We start from the raw sequence: 18,085 nt of genomic DNA, 5'->3' as shown, positions 1-18,085 counted from the left end.
GATGGGCTTAAAAATCACTGCATGAATTTAATCACAGCCATTGATAACCCGCAGCTACGCTTAACTTTATAAGAGGTACTTTCGCCTGTACATTTGGCCAGGGGAGAGGAAACCTGCAGAAAACTACCTCCCGAGTTCAGCCGGATGGACACAATCTTCCTTTCTCGAGATTCACTGCGCATATAATTCCGTCGGTTTTGTTATGTTATGTTAACTTTTTTTACCGGAAAACAGTTGTTATTAGCAAAAACCTTTCAACCTAAACTTTTGAGAACCTTTAGGTTATGTTAGTTTATTTCTTCGAAAATAAACAAATTTGAACCAAAATACAACAGTTTGATAATTTATGCAAATATATTGTATATTAATTCTGAACTTCAGATATCAATTTTAGTCTAGCAATGTAGGCAAGTCTGAATTCATTTATAAAGCTATTTCTCAATTTGTGGGATGTTCACTTAGTCCCACGTAAAAAATTTAAATTTTTGCGACAAAGATATTCGCACTATCACTTGTCCGCTTGCATACCTCGTAAATCGCACATTAGAATATTTTAAAAAACAATAAGGCTTCTTAAAAGATTAAGGGGGCGATTCTCCTAGAGTTTAGCAAAGCAGCTTAAACCTGTTTTCGCATAACTTATAAATGATGTAGAATAAAAATCCAATTGCTTTTATTTGATTTGCAAATTTCTATTGGGCAAAGCATAAAATTTAAACAAAGCTTGGGCGTAGGCTGTATAACAAAACGAATCGGTATTGTCGGCTAGATTGGAGATGAGGTTGTAGCAGTTTAACACGATTGGTATGTAGCTAACCCCGGCTAGGACATATATTGTGGTAACAGCACCGCACAGATACACATACCTAATCTCCAATAACATGTACGAGCAGTTTGGAATTTTTTATGTACCTATACCTATATCCTCTGCATTAGCAATTCAAAATTGAGGTTTCTCCCGTCCCATTTATAAAAGGAACATTTCTAATAGCAGGTCTTGCATTACTTTATGGATTCAAGAAAATTAGTCAAAGTACAAAAAAGGGTTTGGTAGCCTGTTAAGATGTTAATTAAGTCGTTTAAACCTCCCCATTTCATGATTTCCCTCCTTTACTCACCCAGAAACTCCTCCCCATACTTCAACCTATTCATCCTTTCCCAAAATTCTTCCTCTTCTACCTTCCCCTCTACTCACTTTCCCAGCTAACACTCCCCTTCCCCAGCCTTCTTATGAGTACTACACTAATAACTCTCTCCTCACTTTCAATGCTTCTTCCCGCTTATTTCTCCTTACTTCCCTATCATAATATCCCCGAATAACCCAACTTACATTTTCTCTTACTGTCACTCCTCTCGTTTCCTATTATTTCTCTCCCATCACTTCTCCTACTACCCCTCTCGTCATTTCTCCTCACTATCCCTACTCCCTTTCCCCACATTTCCCATCACACTCCTACTTTCCCCACTCTTATTTATCGACACTTCCCTTACACTCCCTTATTTCCCAACACTACCTCTACTTTCCGAACTGTCATTCTCATCACTTCCCCTACTGTCCTATATATGATTCCCATCACTTCCTTTCACTTTCTCATTTTATCTTTTTTCCTCACATTCCTAGTTCTCCTTCTATCACTTCTTTAACCTCTTAGTCTCCTCATTTCCACTACTTCGCTACATATCTGTTCCACTGCTTCTCCTTCCCTTACTCAAGGCTAGCATACGTCATAAATATGATGATCTGACAGTGGCCCATCAATTTTACTGAAACTTTGTAAAATTATAGTGTTATGAAGAGACATTTTGTGCCGGAAGGATTTTAAAAATAGACATTTCAATTACAGCAACTACGCTCTTTTGAACGAATTTTAATGAAACTTGAACATATTGTGGACAAAAATATACATTTTTATATCATAATAAAAACAACATTCTTTTTTATTTTAACAAAAAAAAAGTCTGATAAATTTGATAATTTAATTTTTTGTCGAACATAAATAAAAATAAGATATAACATTCTAAAAGATTTAAGTATATTATTAAAATTTTATTTGTAAAGTATTATGATATAGATAATCACATTTGTATTCAGATTAGTACTACCCAATTATATAAATACTTTAACTTCACAAGTACTTTTCACTACTCCCCATTTTTTTCAACAATTCAAATAAACAAAAAATTGTTTGCAAGAATATTTTCTAAAATTACACTGAAACATTGCTATGTTCTTCGAGCTTTCAAAAATGACGAGCATTTTACATGAATGACGGACTAACGGACAAAAAGCCGAAATGACGGACATGTCCGTCAAATGACGGACGCCTGGTCACCCTGCCTTTTATATTAGGGTTTCGCAGCTCTAGCAGAAACCCTTAACATTTCGCTCATGTATCCGTCAATCCATCGTATGAGCCAATACAGACATAGGGCTCAAAATTTATATAAATATCAAATTGTTATAGGGCCCAAAATAGGCATGCGACCCAAAATTTATAGAGGAGCACAAACTGACATAGGTCCCAAAATTTCCATAAATATGTCTAAATTTTGCATGGGGCCAAAAATAGACATACGTTTCATAATAAATATAGCGAAAACAATTTTCATAGGGACAAAAAGTGGCATAGGGCATACAATTTATATAGGACCAAAAAATGACACATAAGCCAAAAGTGACATGCCTAAATTTGACATGGGGCCCAAAATAGACATACTGTCTATAATAAATATAGGAAAAAAATTTTCGTAGGGGCAAACATTGATCTAAGGCCCAAATTTGTTATAGGGCCAAAATAGAAATTAGGTCCAAAACTTATACGACAAAAATTGTCATTGGTTCCGAATTATGCGTTGGGCCTGAAATTGATGTAGGGCCCAGCATTGATATAGGGTCCAAAATTTATATACGACCAAAAATTGATATTTGGCGAATATTAAAATTCAAGATTGATTGTTAATAATTAATTTTAGAAACAAATAACATGAACAAATAATGTACATCATGGAGATTTATAGGCAGAAAAAAGAGTTTTTGCACTTAATATTGTTGTAATTATGTTACCAATGATGGTTTCCGAAAAAAATTTACAACTCATCTATATTTATTTATTTTGCAAACAAATTATATAAACAAATACTCATTTTAGGTATTTTTAGGCGCAAAGAAATCTTTTCTCTTCTAATATTTTTAAAATTATATTGCCAAAGACGTTTTTTGGAAAAAAAAATTGTTACGCATCACTAATCGTTTATTTTATAATCAAATTAAATAAACAAATGTATACATTGTGGAAATTTATAGTCCAAAAGAAATCGTTTTTCTTTTATTATTTTTTAAATTATATTTCCAACTGATGTGTCTTAATCTAATTTTTTTATTCATCACTGTTTGTTCATTTCGTAAATAAATTATGAGCACAAATGCGCATTTTAGGCGTTTTCTGGCAAAAAGAACTCGCTTTTTTGTATTTTTGTTGTAATTATATTTTTAATGTTATTTCCAGAAAACATGTTAACACTTACTATTTGTTTATTTTATAAACAAATTATATAAAAAAGTGTAAATTTCTGGTCTCAATGGACCAAAAAAAAGTATTCTTAATCGTATTTTTGTCGAGATAACAGCAATGTCAATATTCTTAAATTTTCAGGAGTTCCTTGCTTTTCATACATTCTTCATTCGTGGACTTTTACGATAATATTTTTCCGTATATGTCGTTGTTTGCGAGAAAAATGTAAAAATTCGATTTTATGGAAAAAATCTCCTGTCCACAAAATTGATTTAGTTCGCATAAAACTCATACGATGTGTTGCATATGAAAGTGAAAATCCAAGAAAATATTAGTAAAAAATAAAAGTATAAGTTTTTCGGGAAAATATACATTTCATACTTTCAGAAATACCCCCGCCATTTTATTAAATTTGAACATTTTTTAATTTTGCGGTGGATTTAAGAAGACAATTAACTTGATCAAAATCAGAAATAAAACGGTAAATCTTTCGAGAAAATAGTTTAATCTTCAAGCAAATAGTAGAGTTTTTGAAGTAAAACTTCTTTTGCGACGGAAAGAATAAAAGAAAAACGAACAAACGACTGAACGGAAGTCTCTTCCTCACGATATCCCCACCACTACCACCACTACCACGCTAAGCAAACCTGTACATGCTTTCCCCCCCCCCCCCTCACTCACTGTACTCTCTTACTATTGCGATCACTTCGAAACTCATGATGATTTCCCAGGAAAAATTTCGAAGTTGATCCATCAAAGTTTCACTTCTTCCGTGTGGCCCCACTGCCACACACATGTTTTAACTGAAAGATAGGAATTCTGTACCGAAAATATAATATTAGACTTTTGAAATTGAAAGTATTTAAATAAGAGAAATTATTTAAAAAGGGGGCAAAGAGAGAAATAGGGGGAAAAATGTAAAGTCAGTATTTACATAATTCGAAAAAACACTGATTTTTAATTTTTTAATATTTGAAAAGTTTCTCATTCACATTCATATTTTCCATGTGTGATGACATATTCTACGTACACCTCCCCCCACCACCCCTATATCACAAATCGTCACCAAGCCTATTAATCACCTTCCTCTGACGTTATGACGTAGTTTTTCAATATAACACATTTATAACACCATAGTTTCATCAAGTCTTTGATTTTTGACATACAATGTTTAGTGTAAACAAATTAATCAATTTTCTCGAAAAATTCGAAGCATGCCTGATCTATTTATCCAGGCCCGATTGTTCCACACGTCGAATGCCACCACGTCACCCACTCCATTATTTGGATTCCTCGACAGCTTCCACTCCACCAAACTGATCCCCTGATGTCCACGCAATCCATACTCAAAATGACCGGCATACTGGTTGAAAAAGCTTCTCCGGCTAATAGGGGAGCTTTTCAGTTCACGATTAATTTAATTTGTGTATGCTTTAACACACATCCGGCCACACAAACATATAGATACAGTCTATATTTAAACTAATCAAAATTTGACTGATTAAATTAATCAAACATGATTTGTCTGAAGAATCAATCATTTCTACTGTCAAAATATTCAATATTGCTGACCGATATTTAGTTAGTACACTGAAAGACTTTTTGTTAAAATAAATGAAAACATGAATGAGAATGTAGTATAATATCATTCCAAAATAGGGAAAACAGGGTTTGCGTATCAAAAATTAATATATTGATCTTCAGCCGGCAAAACTAATACGTTTGTTTGAACAAATGAAAAGGATGTTGCATTAACTCTTATCAAACTTGCGGGAATTTATAATTCACTAGATCAAAGTGGACAAATAAAGTTAAGACGATGGTAATACATTTTATTCAAAAGAGTGAAAACCTCTTTTGAAGTGACCATACAAAGCATATGAGAATCTCGAAAAACTATATGAAAAATAAATCACGCCACCAAAAAATTTAGCCTTCTGAAGGAGGAACTAAATACCCAAATTAAATACAATTAAATGCTGGAAGACGCGTTAAATTATTATTTTTATTATTATATACTTAATTTATTCACTCCATACATAATCGCACGCTTAATCGCTATGACAAATTGGAATCGCTTCAGCGAGATGCGAACCTAACTTACCTAGAAAACTAACGTAAACTAACTATAATTTAGTAACGTAAATTCCCTAACAACTAAACCACAAAGCTAACAGACATTATGGAATATTTGGCAAAAATCTTGGAAATCGGAATCGGGGGAAACACTCGAGGAGAATTTTCAAACGAAAGTATATAAAAAATCAAGAATAATTATTTCATAGTTTGCTCTGTGTCTTAGGTTTCTGTCACCTTTATATTGGCAATTTCAATATCTAAAATACGTTTTCCAGATTATGATATTCACTATTTTTCTTATTCAAATTATTTTTCGAACGGGCAGTAAAAAGAATATCATTTTTTCATATTGTTAATTCATGAAATGGAGATTCAAAATATTTCCTGTTTAGAATACTACTTTGTCGTCTTCGTGTTTTAAATACTTGTATGATAATATTAAACTTCGGTACTGTAATACGAATAAGTGTAATAAAACCTCGGTTTTCCCAATTTATGGACGATATTGTACTAAATTCTAATTAATTTTTTTCATTTATCCTAACGAAAGGTCTCTCAGGGTAGAACAGATTGAAATTTCTGCTATAATAAAATAGTAACATTATTTATCAATTAAAATTCTTCATTAAATTCCTAAACATTACGGATTCGTTCAGTCGGCGTTACTGCTTATATCCATTCGTCTTTACTGGTGAAAAATGTATCTTCTTTGTCAGAAATTCATTTTTTTAGTTGAATTTATCTGTTTTCTTGATTAAATTAAAAAAGTTTTTTTTTAATATCTGCTATCACATTTTTTCGTTTAAAATGTGTTAAATTTATTAAATTCTAATCTCAATGAGAAGGTTTTGGTTTTATGTGAAAATTGATTTTCGCTGTTTTCATCAAATCTCGAGGTTTCATTATAGTTTGCAGCCACGGTAACTTTGAAAAATTATGTGATTAGATTCCCGTTTGGTTCTGATTTATCCATCAAAGATTCTTTTTGGAAAATCCAAAATTTCATTTTCCAGAAAAACTATACGAGGTATGAAAAAATGTTGACAAGAAAAATGATTCAGCTATGAAAAATATAAAACAAATCTTAATACTGTTTTTTATAACACGCATATTTTTCATTTTACTCGTAAAAAATGTTATTAAAACTAAGAAAATTCTATTTTTCGGTCGAACCATGACATATATGAAATAAAAACAATAATTGTTCATCCAAAAAATATCTAGAATTTTTTTTAATTATTTTTTTATTGGACGCGTACTTTTGTTTCAATCGTAAAAAATAACATCAAACATTTCAAAAATACAATATTGGGGGAAAAGATAAAAAAAATGAAAAAAACTTAAATTGACAAAAGTTGCTCGCCTAAAAAAGATATAAAATTTTTTATTAATCTCTTTTTGAAATTAAACTATTCTGTTAGAATCTCCTTGTTATTTAATTTGAAAATTAGTTTTCTAAACTGAAAATTGAATTAATTCTATTTTGTGTTTAAAATTGATAGTTATTACTTGAAAATCTAACTATCAGGTTTTGATGTATTTTGTTAAAAATTCGCCTTATTCAAGTGAACTAAACGGATTTTTATTAAGAATATATTTAGGGAAATAAGGGAATTAAAAATAGGGGAAGTGAGAGGAAATAATTGGGACGGAATTAGGGGTAATAAGGATTGGGAAATTAGGGCCAGTGTAGAGAAGTAATTTGAGGGGAAGTATGAAAACTGAGGGGAAATAAGGAGACAAAAATTAGGAGAAGTGATAGGAAATGTAGGTGGAGAAATAGGGGGAATATGGGGAAATAAGAAGGATAGAAGTAAGGGAGGTGGAGGGGAAGTATGGAGAGTGATGGTAAATCTGGGGTGGGGAAATTAGCGGAAAGGAAGTGGTATAAAAAGTTAGGGGAAATGAGGAGAGGAAAAGTAGATAAAGTGATGGAAAAGGAGATTGGGGGGAGTAAAGGGCTGAGGGGCAGAAAAGTTGGTGGGGTGAGGGTAAATGAGGGAAGTTGAAGTAGGGAAGGTGAAGCTGGAAAAATGAGGGGAAATGAGGCGAGGGGAATTAGGATAATTGCAGAGAAATTAGTGGAGGGAAAGTATGAGAACTGACGGGTAATTAGGGAATGAAAAGTAGGACATGTAATGGAATTTGTGGGTGGGAAAATATGATAAGTGTGCGGAAATAAGGGAGAAGCGAGGAGAAGTGAGGAGAGAACAAGTGGATAAAGTGATGGGAAAAGAGGGTGGGGAAATAGAGTCTGCGGGGTGGAAAAGTTGAATGAATAAGGGAAATAAGGATAGCGGAATTAGGGCAGTGCAGAGAAATTAGTGAAGGGGGAGCATGAGAACTGAGGGGAAATTAGGAGATAAAAAGTACAGGCAGTGACAGAAAATGAGGGAAGAGGGAGTAAATAAAGTAGGGGAAATGACTAAACTAATTATAAAAGAGAGGAAAATTAGGGGAAATGAGGGCAGAGGAAGTAAAGGAAGTAGGGGAAATAATTAAACTAATTATAAAAGAGAGGAAAATTAGGGGAAATAAGGGGAGAGGAAGTAAAGGAAGTAGGGGGAATGACTAAACTAAAAATAAAAGAAACAGGAAAACATCAGCCAGAAAAAGGCTGCGACAGCAAATAAGACAGCAAGAAAAAGTGAAAGAGTTGCGAAGAGGGGAAGAGGATCCAAGAAGTCCAGAGTTTTGCAGCTTTTCTTTGCATCACGTACTCTTGTTGTTTTAAGACTGACGTTGGTCTATTGCATCGATATAGCTGTTTACTCGGCTCTCGCGTGAGATCGAAACCTTTTCAGCTCCTCCTCAGCATTTTTTTTTCGCTTTCTCTTTACCCATGCAAAGAACAAACTGCGTTGGTCAGAAGTCAGAATTTCGCTTCTTACGAACATCCAATCACAAACTTTCAGATTCGATCGTGATTCGTTTCGTGACCACGCTATCGAATATCCCGAAATTCTGCTCTTTCGTTTCGAGAAAGTCCTCAATTTTTGAAATAACTTAATGCATGTTAACGATGAGCTACTTTAAGTTCTACGCACATACAACAAATAAATTTTCACTGAAATTATATAAATTTTAAATTGTACAATGGTGATAATACTATTCTCCTCCAGATCAAAACGATTAATTTTCTACTGAAAAATGAATTTTGTACAAAATCAATTAGTTCTCAACCAAAAAAAAAAATATATTTCATTTTTCAGTATAAGAAATAAATTTGCAAACAAAAAAGTTCTTTAACAAATAGTTTATTGTCAACCAAGAAAGATTTTTTTGCTTGAAAAAAGAAAAATGATTCTCTACGCAACAAGGCAAATTATAAGAAAAGAATGAAGTTTTCGAGCTAAAAAGTAGAATAATGTGAAAAACAGTTGATTGTTAAACTAGAAAAAAATGTGTTTTTCACAAAAGAGTTATTTCAATCAAAAAAGGTAAGTTCTTAGCCAAATAGTTGCATTTTCAACCAAAAAAGATGGAGTTAGTTACGAAATTCTTGATTTTTGAAACCAAAAATATTATTTATCCACAAAACAGTTGAATTTTCAACCCGAATAAATTATTTTCAACCAAACATTTAATTTGCTATAAAACAGTTTAATTTTATATCAAATTGTTGTATTTTCAAGCAAATGAAAATCTGCCCACGACGCGTACACATTCTCATCGAGCGCTACGCGTTCGGTCCTGGTTGAATAATTGAATTATTGTTATGCTTAAACATTGAGCGAAGGTGCAGATATAACTTTCTCAAAACTCCTTCGGGTTTGAGGAATATATTTTCATCCTGAAAATCGCGCTTCGCGCTCGATATTATTTTAGTTGAGTTTAAATTTGATAAAATCGACATGTTACATTATACATTTTACTCGGATGAAAAATTATAAAACAAAGCAAGAAGTAACTAAAAAAAATATACAAAAATCGAATTCTTATGAGCATAAATTTTCAGTGTGTGGGCAATTATGAGAAAATTTTAATTTATAATTTTCGATTTTCTTATGCCATTTTCCACGTATCGAACAAAAACTATCTCTTGCCTTTTTACGGAATCTTGCGTAGTTTCTTTGGAAAATTAAATGTTTACGTTTACAAGTTTGATTTTCCATGGCGGAAACCATAAATATTGGCAGTAGAAGGCTGGTTAACGAACTTGGCCTGTTTTTTGTACCAAAAACCAGTGTGCAAAAGGAAATTTAAATTTAAAAATTCCTTTAAAAGTTATCGTATCGTCAGACTCCAGATCGACAGACATATTTCTTCTGACTCATGGGACCTCAAAACGTCGATAATTGAAGAAAACTGGATGTGATGTAAAGAAATAATTTTCTACGAAAAAGTTGAATTTACAACAAAAACTTAATTTGAAACCTAAAAGATGGATTTTCCACTAGTAAAAACCAAACTTCAATTAAAAATATAGATTTTTAACTATAAATGAAACAGATACATTTTCAGTGAAAAAAATTAATTCTCAGCAATAAGAAAAAACAAATTTTCATCACAATAGTTTAATTTTCAAAAAAATACATTAAATTTCAACTAAAATGATTAATCTTTAATAAGAAAATGAATTTTTAAAACTGAATTTACAACCAGAAATAGGATTTTTTACATCAGAACTTTCCAGAAATAAAATTAATTTTCAACTGAACAGTTATATTGTCAAATAAAAATGGTAAGTTTTACACCCAAAAGTTTAATTATTAACTAAAAAAAGATAAATGTTTAACCAAAAATGTAATAGCAGAATTTTCAGTGAAAAAAAAATCATTTTCAACCATACATGAAAAGAATTTTCAACAAGATAGTTCAATTTTTAAACAAATAGGAATAGAAATCGACTACAATCTTGTTAAATTTTCGTTTTTCTTCCGTTGAATTCACGGTGGTTGAAAATTCTTATTTTGCTAGAAACGTGATCTTTCAACTTTCGTTTAGAAAGTTGTTGTTTTATAGTTTTGAAATTTTAACGGTTTTTTATTGCATTTTAATCTTTTTTGTTTGAAGATGCGACCATTTTCTTGAAAATGCAGGCTTTTAGGTTTAAAGTTTTACTATTTGGATAAAATCATCTTTTTTGATTTTCTTTTTTGGTCGAAATTACAACTAATTTTTCGAAAATTCATCCTTTCAAATAGAAAATTTTTATTTCATGGTAGAAAAGTCATTTTTCATGGTTGAAAATATTTGTTTGTTGAAAATTTAACTGCCTTTGAAAAAATCGTGTTTTTTAAATTAATCTTTTTGGTTGTGGATTCAACTATTTTGTTGAGAAATCGCCTTTTTATTCAATTTAACTGGAAAAAAATTCATTTTTTTGTTGAAAATTAATTTTTCACACCGAAAATTTAACTATTCCATTTTTGGTTGAAAAATTATTCTTTTGTTCTGAAAATGTAACTGTTGGGTTGAGCATTCAACTATTTTGATAGAAAATTCAAATATTTACTATTGGGTGGAAAATAAAACTATTTCATAGAAGCTGTATGTATCCTATTGAAAATTGGTCTTTTTGGGCAAAAAATTAATCTTCTTTTTGAAAGAATCATCAGTTTGGCATAGAATTCAACTATTCAGTTCAAAATTCGTGTTTTCAGTTGAGCTCAACCAGTTTAAAAGTAGTTGTTTTTTGTTTTAAAATTAATTTCGTTATCTAAAAATGTAACTTTTACATTTTTGATTCAAAACACATATTGAACAATTGAAAATTCATCTCTCTAGAATATAAGTTGCATTATTGATGAAAATTCATCTTTGTACATTTAAAAATGAACTATTGTGTTGAATCCTCTTTTTTTGTCAAAAATTGAAGAATTCATCTTTTTTTTTTGGAGATCTGTAATATACTGGGTTAAAAAATTAACTATTTAAAAAAATTTATTTATTTTGTGCAAATATAACCATTTTTAAAGAAAGCACTGTTTGTGGTTGAAAATTTTACTTACTATAGAACAACTCATTAGATACGGAAAAAATTCAGAATAAACGTAAAATACGAATACACTCCAGATCACATAGAAGCTGGTCCAATTTTGTAATTCTTAGAAATGCTGGCCAATGCAGTTTCTCAAGGTGCAGGACGAGAGGCGGTTGCGATCTCGGTTGCGGCTCTCACCTCAGAATGCATTGGATGGTTTGCAGTCCGTGAGTACTCAGTCGAGTATATTGCGTAATATTATTCATTCGAAAATGAAACGGTTCAGGTGCCCCTGACTGTTTATTATATGGGACTTAGAGTGTACAGCCAATGACTTCGTTATTTTTTGGGCGGGGGAGGGGGTGGTTAAGGAAAAACTACGGTTGTCAACGAGGGGGTCCAGGGGGTCAATAATATATAAGAATTGGTCAATTAGTTTATGGGTAATCCCTCATGGATGATCCCTTATCAAAATTATATTATTGAACTTGTCAGATGACAAAAAACGTGTTTTATTTTTTTTTGGTTCACTGAAGACCACTAAACGGATTGGGAGTATTCTTTATTAGCCTTTTTAATTGACATTCCGTAGTGCGCCCTGAGCCTAAGGGAAAACCGTTTTTTATGGGAGGTGGCTAATTTTAGATTTCTGAGATTTCTTGACGGATGGAAGCAATTGAGTGCGGGGCTGTTCAGGCATTTACTGAAATCATGAATTTGTCCTCGTGGACGTAAGCTTTTAGCGTTTGAAGCAATCTGTTCCTATTTTGAATTCTTTAGATCTAAGCACGAGCGGCTCCCCTACCATTTCCTCAATTTGGGTGTCGTGGACATCCTCGGTTGACTGTAAAGTACTTGACGTTATTTCCAGCACGTGTTCTAGAGTCTAGGGTCCACACTCTACACTCTACATAAAAACAGATAGTGAAAACGGTCCAGTGGGGGAAAAAATTTACTTAAATTATATATTCCATTACCATCTTTCTCTGAAAGCATTTTAATGACTCTGAATCTGAGTGGTACTCAAAATTTCTTCTACGAATCGAGAAACTTTATTGTATTAATATAGCATGAAGAAGGATCCTTTCGAGCTTTTTTTAAATATAGTTAGATGACGTCTTTGCTGGTTTTTTTTTCCAAGGTTTCCTTTTTAATTGACCCAAGTATCATAACTGTGAAGGAGTTCTTTATTGACTTTAGAGTCGATAATATTTATTTTTGTTCTGCAATTCATTTTAAACAAATGTATTTTTTTTTAATGAAATAAAAATTAGAATTTTAAATTTTTCGTCCTGGACTGACTTACGAGACTTGTCAGTAAGGCTATGTTAATCAGTTATGTTATATAATTACAATTTAACTGACCTTAATTCGATTATAATGCATTTTTTCAAAAAATTTTATGTTTTCGTTTAAATCTTAAACTATGTCATTTTGTAAATATAAATATTTTCAGTTAATTTGTAATTGTATGAGGCAAGAATGATTCATATATGCATCAGGCCGAGACGAAACATAAAAAATAGAATTTTTATTTGATTTGAAAATATACATTTTTGATAGGTAATTGCAGAATCAAAATAAACATTACCAACCCTAATGCTAATTTAAAAAATTTTCTTGACAATTTTTAAAAATAGTTGATTTAGATGAAATTCTCAACCAAAACAGATTTTATTTCAACAAAACGGTTGCATGTTTATCCAAAAAAATATTAAATTTCTTCCAAAAAAGATGAATTGTCAAATCAAAAAGACAAATTTTCAACAAGAGTTAACTTTTTAACCAGACAATTTTTTCAATTAATAGAGAAGAAAAATTACATAACAAATATTGAGTTTTCAAGCCCAAACGACGAGCTTTATGAAAAAAGTTAATTTTTTAACTCAAAAATTGAATTTTAAATCAAACAGATAAATTTTCTGCGAAAAAAGAGGAATAATCCACCAGACATACGAATTTTTAATCAAATAATTGAATTGCCAAATGAAAAATCATACATTTTCTATCATAAATGAAATAGATCAATTTTAATTTAAAAACAAAAAAATTGATTTAAAAAAAATTTTTTTTGCAAAAAAGTTAAATTTTATAATGAATACTTCAAAAAAATGAGTTTTTGACTGCATTGATGAATCTTCAACGAAAAAATTAATTCTTAACAAATTAGTTCAAATTTCGACCAAATAGTTGAATTTTTAACCCAAAAATGTGACTTTTCAACAAAATTTAATAAAAAGTTTAATTATTTAATTAAAAATTCAACTAATTTGTTAAAAAGTCTTTTTTCGTAAAAAATTTAAATTTCTTGAAAATTCATCATTTTTATTCAAGATTCAAGTTTTTCTTTATTCCTCTTTTCAGTTAAATTAAAGTGGTTGAGAATTCGTTTTTTTATGTTGAAAATTAGTCTTTTAGGCGAAAAATTGAAAGATTTCATTTGAGGATGAAAATTTATTTTTTAAATTGCAAATTCATCTTCCTTCATTAAAAATTAACTGCTTTGATGAAAAATCTTTTCCGGGTTAAATTCAAATGCACTCTGAAAAATTCGACTTTTTAGCTTGAAAACTTTATTAAATTTTATTCAAAATTCATCTATCTGCATCAAATTTTTTCATTTTCAGTTAAAAAATTTTCCTGTTTAGTTCAAAATTCAACTTTCTGGTTAAAACTTGATCTATTAGTAGAGAATAAATCTTCTTGGTACAAAATAATTCATTTTAGCTAAAAATTCATAGTTATAGGTTCAAAATGGAATTATATTTTGTTTAACTAATCATTTTTTCGACGAAAATTTAACGAAATTTTTTCATCTAGCATAAAAATTCCACAATTTTATCAGTCATCTTTTTTCTTAGATAATTCAAATGTTTGGTTAAACATTGTTGTTGAAAAATCCACTTTCAGTAAAAAATAAATCTTATCAGTACAAAATGTTTCTTCGCTGATAACGCAGGCCAACATGGTTTTTTTGTTGGAAAGTGGAGGGTCATTTCCGAAGTAATATTTACGCGTTTTTGACTATTTTTGAGGTTGTGTACAGAAGACACAAATTTTTGGCGGATTTTTTCTTTAGTTCTATCATATAGTACTGCTCTTTCTCTTTAATTTGAGAGTCGCAGAGTTCATTGACCCGTTTTCTTTACCAAGTTATGCCAATTTGAAATTACGAGATATGTCCCATTATATCTTGAGCATTTGCTTTAAATACTTTGAAGCAGACATTTTCTACTGGGTGTTTTCTCTTGTAAATTTGTACTTCGGGGTGTTCGGGATTGTGAAATCCCAAAAAATGTTGTGTCTTCTGTACATAACCTCAAAAGTAGCCAAAAACGCCATTTTTTGGGTACATAATCCCAAATATCTTAAAATCCTGACGTGATGGGCCATTTCTGACCCCGGATTTGGATTCGACGTAAAAAATTACTTCGGAACTTACCCTCCACTTCCTAAAAACAAAACCATGTTGGCCTATGATATTTAAAGCAAATGCTCAAGACATAATGGGACATAATGGGATTGGATGCAGGATTCCATGTTTGGTTGAAAACTCATCTTCTTTAGTTCAAAATTAGGCTGTTTGGTTTTTTTACGTCATCTTTTTTAGTCGAAAATTCCATGGTTTTGTTGAAAATGTGACTATTTGGATGAAAATTAATCTTTATAGATGGAATATTCAGCTTCAGAAAAATTCAGACTAAGGTCAATTATTTTGTGGAAAATTCAAACATTTTCTTAAATGCATATTTTTTGGTCGAAAATTTAACTGTTTAATAAGTAATATTTTTTGTTTAAAAAATCGTCTTGCTACAGGCCTATCTATATTACGTAGGTTTTAGTACCAAGTAATATTGCATCCATTCCACCTGTTCAGATTTCATAGGTGAGAAGTAGTCAATCAAATTCGTTCTACTTCCTGTAAGTCAGCAGAATGAAGTGTCTTGACTTGACACGACTTTTCTTTTCTTAACCAGTATTGAAGAAACATAATAAAACGGTATGCGAGGCGGTGCATGTCATTTCTGGGCTTTGTTCCATATCTTTCGAAACCTGCTGCCATGAAAGAGAAAGCCTATTTTCTAATGTTGCTTAAATATCTTTTTTTGGATATTTGACAGCATACATTACTAAAAAATACGCAGATCAAAAGGACGCCGAATTACACGTTGTTTTAATTTTCAACAAAAATAAAAAGTGAAAACAAATGAAAGAACAATGAAAACTTTTATACAAAAACATGAATACCAATCGTTCTCAGTGAAATGAATGGCGTTAGGCACCTTTTATAAACTATATGTGAGGTTATTTTGAAAACTTTTCCTATCCCTCCCCTTCTTTGTCGCGGATCATCAGAAATGGATTGCCCCCTCCCCTCCCGCCACAGTTTACGTCACAAATGTGAGCACCTCCCCCCTTTTTTAAATCAATTTTTTGTTTCGATTTCATTTATGATAAATTCCTCAAATAAAACTCGAAATATATATAAACAATATGTTTTTAGAGACAGGCGGTTTTTTAACAAAATAGTGTTATTTTCAAAACATAAAAATAATTATCAAACCAATAGTTGTATTTAAACCTCATTAGGTGAACTTTCAAGCGGAACCGACGAATTTTAAATCAAATATGTAGAAAAAAATTTAAGACATTTTAATTGGATTAAAATTCAATTTAAAAATCCCATTTGACGTCCAATAAAAAAATTGCTGTTAACTCCTGTTAAAAAAAAAAAAGAATCCAACGACCAAATTTGGACCACAACGGACAAAAAAAAAACAAAAAAATTCTATTGTAATCTGAAAAATTTAAAAAAAAATTTAATAAATAAAAAGAAATTAATTTTCGAACAAGAATAAAAAAAAGGAAAGAAAAATGAGATTGTCCAAAAATTGATTCTTGTCCGAAAATTAATCTTTATTTATTTATTTAAAATTTGTTCTTTTTAAATTTTTCAGATTGCAATAGGATTTTTTTGTTTTTTGTTTTTGTTTGCTCTTTGTGGTCCAAATTTGGTCTTTGGATTCTGGTTGTTTTTTAACAGGAGTTTACATCAAATATGTAGTTTAATTTTAACATACAAAGATAAATTTTAATCAAACAAGATCAAATTTCTACTTAGAGAGATGATTATGTTAACCAATAAAGATTTTACATATAAGAGAAAAAAAGGCAACCAAATTGTTTTTTTAGACAAAAAGAATATTATCTCAAAAACAGTGGCATTTTCTACCTCAAAATACAAATTTTCCACTTAAAAATTAATTTTTAACCAATAGTGGAATTGTCTATCAAAATAATACCATTTTCATACCAAAAAGGCGAGTTTTCAATAAATAAGTTGACATTTTAAACCAAAAAGACCTAATCTCCACAAAATAATTGAATTCACAACTCGAAAATATGAATTTTTACTAAAAAGTTCATTTATAAAAAAATATTTGAATTTTAAACTAAGAACTATGAATTTTTATTGAAAAATAGAACATTTACAGTTGCAGTTAAAAAAATTCATTCCAAAAGATATATTTATTTTTAACTGAAAAAGGCGAATTTCTAGCAAAATATATTTTTCAACTAAAAATGGAATATATAATTTTTTAGTTCAAAAAGTTAATAATAAAACAAAAAATGAATTTTCAAAATATTAGTTCATTTTTTCAACGAAAAAAGATGAATTCTCAATGAAAAATGTAATAGTTTAATTTTGAGTTAAAAAACTATCCATTTTCTTTAAAAAGTGAAATAGTTAAATTACTCATTAAAAAAATTCGTTTTCAACTCGAGCAGAAATAAGTCAAAATTTTAACAAAAGAAATGAGGTTTCAACTAATAAAGATTTTCTATTTAATAGATTTAATAACTTCTTGAAAACAACTTGTCTACGAAATAGTATAATCTTCTACTCCAAAATATTAATTTACAACCAAGAACTTCATTTTTAACACAATAGTGGAAGTTTAAACTAAAAACGATGAATTTTCATTCAAAGATAGAACAGTTAAATTTGCAGTTTAAAAAATTGATTTTCCACAAAAGTACATTTTTTTAATTAAAAACTATCAATTTTCCACTAACAATTTTCAAACAAAATAAAAAATGTTTTTCAGCAAAATAGTTAAATTTTTAATCAAAAAAATAAATGTTTAGCAATTTAGATTAAATTCCAAACAAGGAATTGTATTTCCATGCACAAAAAGGTGAATTCTCAATGAAAAATTTAATAGTTGAATTTTAAACTAAAAACTATCAATTTTCATCCAAAAATGTAATATTTAAGTTTTCAGTCGCAAAAATTAATTTTCAATCGAAAAAAAAGAATTAACCACAAAATAGTTCAATTTTAAAACAATTAAATCAATTTAAAAAAGTAGTTTCACTTTAAACCAAGAAGTATGATAAAAACGAAAAAAATCATTTTTAAATACAAAATTTAATAGTTAAACTTTCAATTTGAAATAGAAACCACAAAAACAGAAGAAAAAAGAGGAATTATTTTAAAAAGAGAATCAGAAAATTTTTATTTGCATTTATATTTTCCACGTGCGATGTCACATTCTGCATTAAA

Source organism: Belonocnema kinseyi, chromosome 7 (assembly GCF_010883055.1).
Source record: "Belonocnema kinseyi isolate 2016_QV_RU_SX_M_011 chromosome 7, B_treatae_v1, whole genome shotgun sequence".
NCBI lineage: Eukaryota > Metazoa > Arthropoda > Insecta > Hymenoptera > Cynipidae > Belonocnema > Belonocnema kinseyi.
This window is presented reverse-complemented; position numbering follows the sequence as displayed.